This window comes from Balaenoptera physalus (genome assembly GCF_965194825.1).
Source record: "Balaenoptera physalus genome assembly, chromosome: 2".
Lineage (NCBI taxonomy): Eukaryota > Metazoa > Chordata > Mammalia > Artiodactyla > Balaenopteridae > Balaenoptera > Balaenoptera physalus.
Genome location: NC_138883.1, coordinates 9,302,695 through 9,311,106, shown reverse-complemented (window position 1 = coordinate 9,311,106; position 8,412 = coordinate 9,302,695). Strand labels below are relative to the sequence as shown.

General features: G+C 44.0%; 1 pseudogene across 1 annotated transcript; it reads right to left on the bottom strand.

Moving 5' to 3' along the window:
• Positions 1–2,992: 2,992 nt before the first annotated feature.
• On the bottom strand, positions 2,993–8,000 carry LOC309650559 (ras-related protein Rab-2A pseudogene; annotated as a pseudogene). Its single transcript has one exon. The product of its transcript is annotated as a ras-related protein Rab-2A pseudogene (transcript).
• Between the last annotated feature and the right edge of the window lie 412 nt (positions 8,001–8,412).

The following is an 8,412-nucleotide window of genomic DNA, read 5'->3' as shown; positions in this document are numbered from 1 at the left end:
GGGGGAAGTGGATATATACATGAACCAAAATGAATCCTTATCTTATACAATGTGCAAAAAATATTTCCAGATAGATTGCAGGTTTAAATGAGATAGGTTAAATAATAAAACTTTAAAAGGAAAACATAACAGGATATCTTTGTGACCCTGAAGTAGACAGGCTTCTTAAGTAGAACGTAAAATCACTAATCATAAAGAAAAAATAAATAAATTTGGATTATATTAAAACTGAGGAAGCCTACTCACACAGTACACTATAAAAGAATAAAAAGTCAACTCACCAAGTGGGAAAAGGTATTTTCAGTACATGTATCTGACAAAGGACTCTTATACAACATATGTAAAGAACTTCTACAAATCAATATAAAAAAAGGCAATCCAGTAGATAAATTGGCAAAATACTTGAATAGGGACTTCACTAAAGAGGTTATCCAAATGGCCAATAGACATATGAAAATAAGCTCAAGTTCATTAGGCATCAGGTTTAATGCAAGTTAAACCCAGTATTAGAGACCACTGTGTACTAACCAGAATTGATAAAAGGAAAAAGAAAATGTCAACTTCTGGTAAGCTTGTGAACAACTGGATCTTTATGCCCTGTTGGTAGAAGTGTAAATTCATGCAATTTGGAAAATCATCTGACAATTTCTACTAGTGCTGAAAACACATATACCTGATGACCCAACAATTCCATTCCCAGGTACACACCCCACAGAAATGTGAACCTATGTCCACCAGAAGTCGTGGACTAGAATGTTCATTGCAAAACTGTTCAGACTGGAAACCACTCAAAAGCCCATCAATGGTCAAATGGTATTCGTTCCATCATGGTATTTCCATACAATGGAATACAACTTGGCAATGAGAATGAACAAATGACAGCTATGCACAACAAAATGGACGGATCCCACAAACAGAAGGGTGAGGAAAGTTGAACAGCCATGGGTGAACTCGCAGACGTTGTGTGGGCAGAAGAAGCCAGGCTCCAAGGGGGTATGTACTGTGTGACATTTACATTTGCATTTATGGAAAGCACCAAGAGAAGCAAAGCTAATCTGTAGAGTCATAAATCGAGAGAGTGGTTATTCTGGGTTGGGGAGATAGTGGCTGGAAGGGGATACAGGGAAGCTCCTAGGGGTCTGGCCACGTTCTCCTTTATGGGCTGGGTCCTGTGGCACAGCTGGATTTAGTCTGTGATCATTTAACATGCTATACACTCACAATATTTACAATTTGCTGTAGGTATACTGTATTCAGTTAGAAGGTTTCTATTGTTAAAATGAAATGACCGTCAAGTGTTAAATAATAAAGAAAGCGAAGTTATATGGAATTCTGATAACTAAAAGCCAAAAGATCAGCACAGGCTTAGGTGCTATAGGAACTTGAAGGTAAGAGTGGCTGGTGTGGCCTGGAGAGCTGCCAGTGGTCTTCGTGGGGGAGGGGTACCGGAATGGCCTCAAAAGACAGGCGGCCTCTGGATGAAAGGGAATAGGTCCTTTGGCTCCAGATAAAAAATAACCTTTGAAAAGTGGGCCAACGATTATAGCCTATTCTTTCCACCCAGAGAAGTCTTTCTGACCAGCCCTTTAAAGGAAAAGATTAAAAGGAACTTTCAGCATATAGTGGGGATGGAGACACAACTGCATGATCTTAGTCAAGTTACTTTGCTTCTCTGAGACTCAGTTTCTTCATCTGTAAAATGGAGGGAAAAAGTGTCCCTTCAGAAGATTAGGGGAGTTACATATGATGGTTGACATAAAAATGTTGGTTAAAAGAAAATAAAAGATGGGCCCTAGACAGCCTTCCTTGGTCCCTAAATAAACAGTGTATTATAGTTTCAGTTTAAGCATAGACAAGCTTTTTCTGGACCTCCTCCCCACCAAGCACCTGTGGGTAACAATGATAGATGTATAAATAGCAGACTTCAGACTCCCTGCCCCCCAGATTGGAGCTGCTGTTAATCAGCACAGAAGCTGAGGGCATTGGTGCTGGGATGATTCACAGAGAGGGCTGGAGTGGGTCTAGGCTCCTTACGCAGTTTATTAATTTAATTCCCTTTGGCGGCTCCATTCCCCGCCTGGAGTTGAAGCAGCACTTTTATTTGAGGACAGGAAGCCTGCTCACGGTGGGTTCCTGAGTCCCCTGAGGCCAAACGTGCAGGATTCTTCAGATTCTGAGAATGCTCCCTCCCACTGAAATCTGGGAGGTGAATGTTATGAGTTGCAGGACTCCCAGGAAACAAGAGGTGGAGAGCGAACTCAAAACATCTATTGCCAAATCTCCCGCTTCTTGCGATTTTACCACCTCTTGCCTGGGGTTCTTGTGGGAGCCTCCTGAACTACCTCCCTGCCTCTAGACTCTCCTTATCACCACCCTCCACTCCCGCCATACCCCTCCCACCAGGGTAAGGGTAAAGCTCAAACTACAGAGCAAGCTATACAAGAGTCTTTGAGATCTGGCCTTGTTGAGTGCTGGAAGCAGGGAGAGCGTTGAGGTTGCCGCTGTGTGCTGGGAGAGGGATGGTGGTGGCCCGTGCAAAGGCAGAGGCAGCTGAGATGCTGAGAGACTAGCTGTTGAAAAAGCTCGCAGGAAGTAGAATCAACGGGAGATAAACAAGAAGCAGCAGGAAATAAAATAAAATCAATAAGTAGGAGGATAAAATCAATAGGAAGTCAAATCAAACCAACAGAAAATAAAATAGAATCAACAGAAAGAAAATCATTTGGATGGGTTTTTTTTGCGGGGGAGGAGTAAAGAAGGGAAAGGAAGAGTAGAGAATCTCTTCCCAGATTATTTCCTGGAACCAGTGTGGATGGGGTTGCCATTCCCTGTGATGGGAAACACAGCAAGAGGATGTCTTAGCCTGGGCCCCCTGCAGATAGAACCTGAGAGAAAGGCCTGTAGTTGGGCTGTTTATTGGAGAACATAGTACCAGAGAGCAGGAGGGAGGGCCTGGGGAAGTGAAACAGGAAGGGAGAACCCAGTGCAAGGAGGCCTTATTAAACTGGCCACCACTCTGAGTGACTGCTCCATCCCATGGACACTCTGAGTCACTTTATGAAATGCTTCTCAGGACTGTGCTCCTGGGAGAAGGCAGTGGAGGCGTCGGCTCCTATCCCATTGGTCAAGACCTGCCCGTCGGTGTTAACTTCCCACACTTCCGGTTGGGCAAGGATGAGTGCCAGGATTGTGACACCCATGAAAGAAGCCCTGGGACAGGGCATAAGAGACACATGGCCAAAAGCGAGACCAAGCAACCCCTGTACAAAGCTGATCAAAGCTCAGCAGAAATGGCCAGGGCAGCAGTGGCTGGAAAAGAGGTGAGGCGGGGGAGTGAGAGCCTTGTACTCCGTTAGAGAGAGAGGTATGCAGGAGGCATCCCATACCCACTGCAAAGGAGAATATATTAAAATAGAAAGGTCATGCCCCTGTGCTTGAGGAGCCCACAATCGCATAGGAATGACACAAAAAGAGACAAATTACACACAAGGTGTTAAGTGTGCCCTTACTGCTAATCTCTGTCAATGTCTATTTGCTTTGTGGCAGGTACTGATGTGAGTTAAGTGCTTTACCATGGATTTGTTCATTTAATTCTCACCACAATTCTTCAGGGAGGTACTATTATTATCCCCATTTCACAGAGAAGTGATGCATTGTCTGAAGGTATAATCTAGTAAATGGCAGAGCCAAGATGCAAATCTTTTAACCCCTTTGGAGTTATCAAAGGAAGGAGAGGCTGAGTTTGGTGGGTGGGAGGGGGCAGATCAGCCACGAGTTAATTGGAATAATACCTCTTTGTGTTTTTGCAAAGGTGTTTGCATCTGTGATTTAATCAACGCTAATAATACAAGGCAGCACTCATCATTATTATCTTAAATTTACTGAAGAGGAAAGAGAAGCCCAGAAAGAGATGAAGCATCTTTCTCCGGGCCACCCAGAGCATCAGCGGTGAGGTCACTGCAGGATGTCGGCCAGAGGACAGAAGTGTAGCCCCCTTCCCCACCTCCGCCCTCTAAGTGGGCAGCCTGCTCTGGGAGAGGGATGACCAGCAGGGCCTGGGCCCACTGGCATTCCAGTGCTGTCCCCAAGTGAGTCAGGCACCACTAAACAGACTCAGTTTTACCTCTGGTAATTTCCTCCCTCCATAAAGATTTATTTGGGGCTACAGAAAAGAATGGATTCCTCAAAGCTGAAAGCAAATGCCCCTTGATTCCAGACACAGGGGGAAATATTTATCCTCCTTTAGATCACATCTCCTGGGTCTTTTTCCCCAAAAGCCAGTTTTGGGTCAGTGGGCCACCAAGCTTACGGCAGCAGTCACACTCCAGATAGCAGAAGACATTCGTGATACGACCCAGCAATCCCACTACTGGGCATATGCCCTGAGAAAACCATAATTCAAAAAGAGTCATGTACCAAAATGTTCATTGCAGCTCTATTTACAATAGCCAGGACATGGAAGCAACCTAGGTGTCCATCATCGGATGAATGGATAAAGAAGATGTGGCACATATATACAATGGAATATTACTCAGCCATAAAAAGAAACGAAATGGAGTTATTTATAGTGAGGTGGATGGAGCTAGAGTCTGTCATACAGAGTGAAGTAAGTCAGAAAGAGAAAAACAAATACAGTATGCTAACACATACATATGGAATCTAAGGAAAAAAAAAAAAAGGTCATGAAGAACCTAGTGGCAAGACGGGAATAAAGACACAGACCTACAAGAGAATGGACTTGAGGATATGGGGAGGGGGAAGGGTAAGATGTGACAAAGAGAGAGTGGCATGGACATATATACACTACCAAACGTAAAATAGATAGCTAGTGGGAAGCAGCCGCATAGCACAGGGAGATCAGCTCAGTGCTTTGTGTCCACCTAGAGGGGTGGGATAGGGAGGGGGGGAGGGAGGGAGACGCAAGAGGGAAGAGATATGGGAACATATGTATATGTATAACTGATTCACTTTGTTATACAGCAGAAACTAACACACCATTGTAAAGCAATTATACTCCAATAAAGATGTTAAAAAAAAAAGAGAAGACATTTGTGTTCCCTTTGGTTTAAGTCAAAAAAGAGAGTTTTCGTGACGCATAGAGCAGCCTGGACAGTCATTGCCCCCAGGGTAGGTGGGCTCGTCCTGGGGTAAAACCATGAAATGGACAAGCACGAGGTATATTATAAAGTAATCTCGTATATACACATTTATATATATTTATACTCATATATATATGTATGTATAGTATATACATAGTATCTATATAGTGCTCATCAGGTGCCAGCCTCCTTGTAATCCTCTCAGCAGCCCTATGAAGCAGGTACAATTAATGTCCCCATTTTACAGAGGAGGAAACTGAGTCAAGCAGAGGTAAGTGATTATCCAAAGTCTCACAGGTAAGCAGGAGAACAGGGATTCAAGCCCAGGCAGTCTGGCCCCAGAGTTGTACTTTTAACCTCTAGCAAGTGTGACCTGTCGAGACGAATGAACATCGGACTGGACATTGGATTGGAGATGGACTGAGTTGGACAGGTTGCCCAGATGCAGCTCATTGAGCAAGATTTCTGTTGCGCTCACCCCTCCTCCCCATCCACCCCATCCCCTAAGTTATTCTGCAGGCAATATGACCCCAAGGGGTACTGGGACCCATGGCTTTGACCCCCTCTTTGCTGCCATCTGGCTACCCTTCTTGTGACTCAGAGGTTATTTTCCCTGGAAATGTTTGCCGTGAGCCTTACTCAGCTCCTTGGCCCAGTCGTCTTCTAGTGTGACATCAGGGCTTCAGGCTGGGGCCAAGGTCCCCAGACACCCACACCTGCCTCTGGAGGAGCAAGCATGAATGACTCTGCTTGCACTAGATCCTGGGGACAGAGGGTGGAAGGATGCCTTAGGAAGAACCCAGGTGCTTTCACCTGGACCTTAGTGGGGGATGCTTAAGAGTGAAGACTTTGGGACACCTGTTGCTTCCCAGCTGATGACCTTGGGTGATCTGACCCCTCCTGGGGCCTCAAGCTTTCCCATCTACAACCTGAGATGATTCCTAAGGTTCTTCTTGTTTTATTTTAATTTTTTAATTTTTTTTTTTATACATAGGATTTTATTTTGCACTGCTATAACAATTTCATTAGAGTCCAAGGGAGAAAAAGAAAAAGAAGGATAAAACCACCACACTGAGCAAATTACTAAAGCTTTTCTACTTTTAACAAGATTTTCCATCTGGTAGATTTATTGTCATATCCCCTTCAAAACAGACAAGATGCTCACCATATTTTAAAGATTATAGGTTGCCACTGAAAGAAAAATTTTACAGTCACTGTACATCAAGGTTGAAAAACTGTCCTGTGTGAAAAGTTTACTTAGAAATCATGTGAATAAAAGAAAACATGATGGTGTTCAAGGAAAGATTAAAGTCCTCATAATGTGCCATCTAAATGTGGACACTCATTCCTCCTGGAGTCTCTCAGGCAGGGGTGGGGGGAGTTCTTTCTTCCGCCCACCTCACTCATTATACTGTGTTTTTACCCAACAGTATGCATTAAGGCAAATAAATCCTTTTCTGAAGAGGTCTTAAAGAAACTGTGGACAAACAGCAAACTTTTGGCATTAAAACAGGTTAACACATACATAGCCTTTAGCATGTACATTAAGCATATTTCTCTTGGACTAGTGACAAGAAAAAGATGAACATGCTTGTTAACAATGTCAAAAAGTTTAAAATTCAGTGTCCAAGCAATTCCTAACGATGCTTCTGTAGCTTTAAGCTCTAAACAGTATAGAATTTATGCAAATACATTAAAGAATCCAAGCTTGGCAAATTACACCCAAGCAGGTTATTAAACTATACCTACAGAAAGTAAATGATAAATACAGAATTAAAAGTCCTTCTGTCTTCCTTATAGCCTTGAAAACTGACAAACTTTTGAGGATAATTCCATAATATTAAACATTAGATAACCACAGGTGTGGGGAAACCTAACTACACAAACCGATTTAAAATACTCAAGATGACTTTGTAGTGTTCAATACGATTCAGTTCGTAGGTAAGGGCACAAGACAACATTTAACAAAAATAATCACATCAATTGACCTAGAAATCAGATGCAAATAGATATGAATACAATCTCCAAAATCTGTCTTTTTAAGTGAACATTCATCATTTATTCAAAGCTACACAAGAATTTGAAGGATTAAAGTCTTCTACTGTGACATAAAGCCATTTGGAAGAGTTTCATGTCTCAGCTGAGCAGGAGGAGAGGGTGAAAGAACAGGTGAGTAGCCCCTTCTGGGCAGCGAGACAGTGAAAACAAACTCAACAGCAGCTTTCCCCGGCCTGCTGTCCTCCCCGACTGCCTGCGTGCGTGGCATTAGTAGCAGCATGCTGAGGGCCAATTTTAATGCCATTTGCCTCATTATTAATGTCAAAGACTCCTTCTTGGATCTTTTCATAAATTTCTTTTGCTGTATTAATAAATGCCTCTTCTACATTAGAAGCAGTCTTAGCAGAGGTTTCCATGAAGATAAGTCCATGTTCTCGTGCAAAAGCTTCACCTTCTTCTTTTTTTACTTCTCTTCTAAATTCTAAATCACTTTTATTTCCAATAAGCATAATGACCATGTTGGAATTGGAATGCTGGCGGACATATTCTAACCAGGTTGTCAAGTGGTTGAATGTGTCTCTCCTTGTAATATCACACACTAGTAAAGCCCCTGCTGCACCTCTGTAATAACGACCTCGTGATGGAACGAAAGGACTCCTGACCTGCTGTATCCCAAATCTGCAGTTTTATCTGTTTCCCATCCATAGTTATCATTCGAGCACCGAACTCGACACCAACAGTAACGTCATGCACTGGCTGAAACCTCTTGTCTGTAAACTGTAGCAATAAGCATGATTTACCAACACCTGTGTCGCCGATGATAATGTACTTGAAGAGACAGGCGTACGCCACGGCCGCGGCCGCCCGGCGCCAGGGCACATGGTTCCTCCTCCTCCGCGCCCGTCACCCCGGCGCCGCTCGGCCTCGAAACGCCAGGCTCCGCCCGCCGCAGCTGCCGCCGTCGTCAGCCGCCGGGAATGAGGGGCCGAGAGGAAGCGGGAGAAATCGACACAGTCGGAGGCAAGGGAGACGGCGCCCAGCGGAGCCCAGTTGAACGATAACAGCCACCGCGGCGCCTCCGCCCCGCCTCCCTCTTCTGGTTTTTAAGAGCCCCCGAGTCTGACCATTGTCTTCCGCCCAGATCCTCTGGTCTCTTTTCAAAAGCAGGTAGCACAGCTGGGTGATTCTTCAATGCAACATGCATTGCTACAGGGAGGACGTAGGCTAATACCTTCGACTGCTCCAAACGAAATAGCCTTACAGTCTTTTATTATATTTTTTTTAAGAGGAGAATAAAAATGGAGAAGTACCCTGG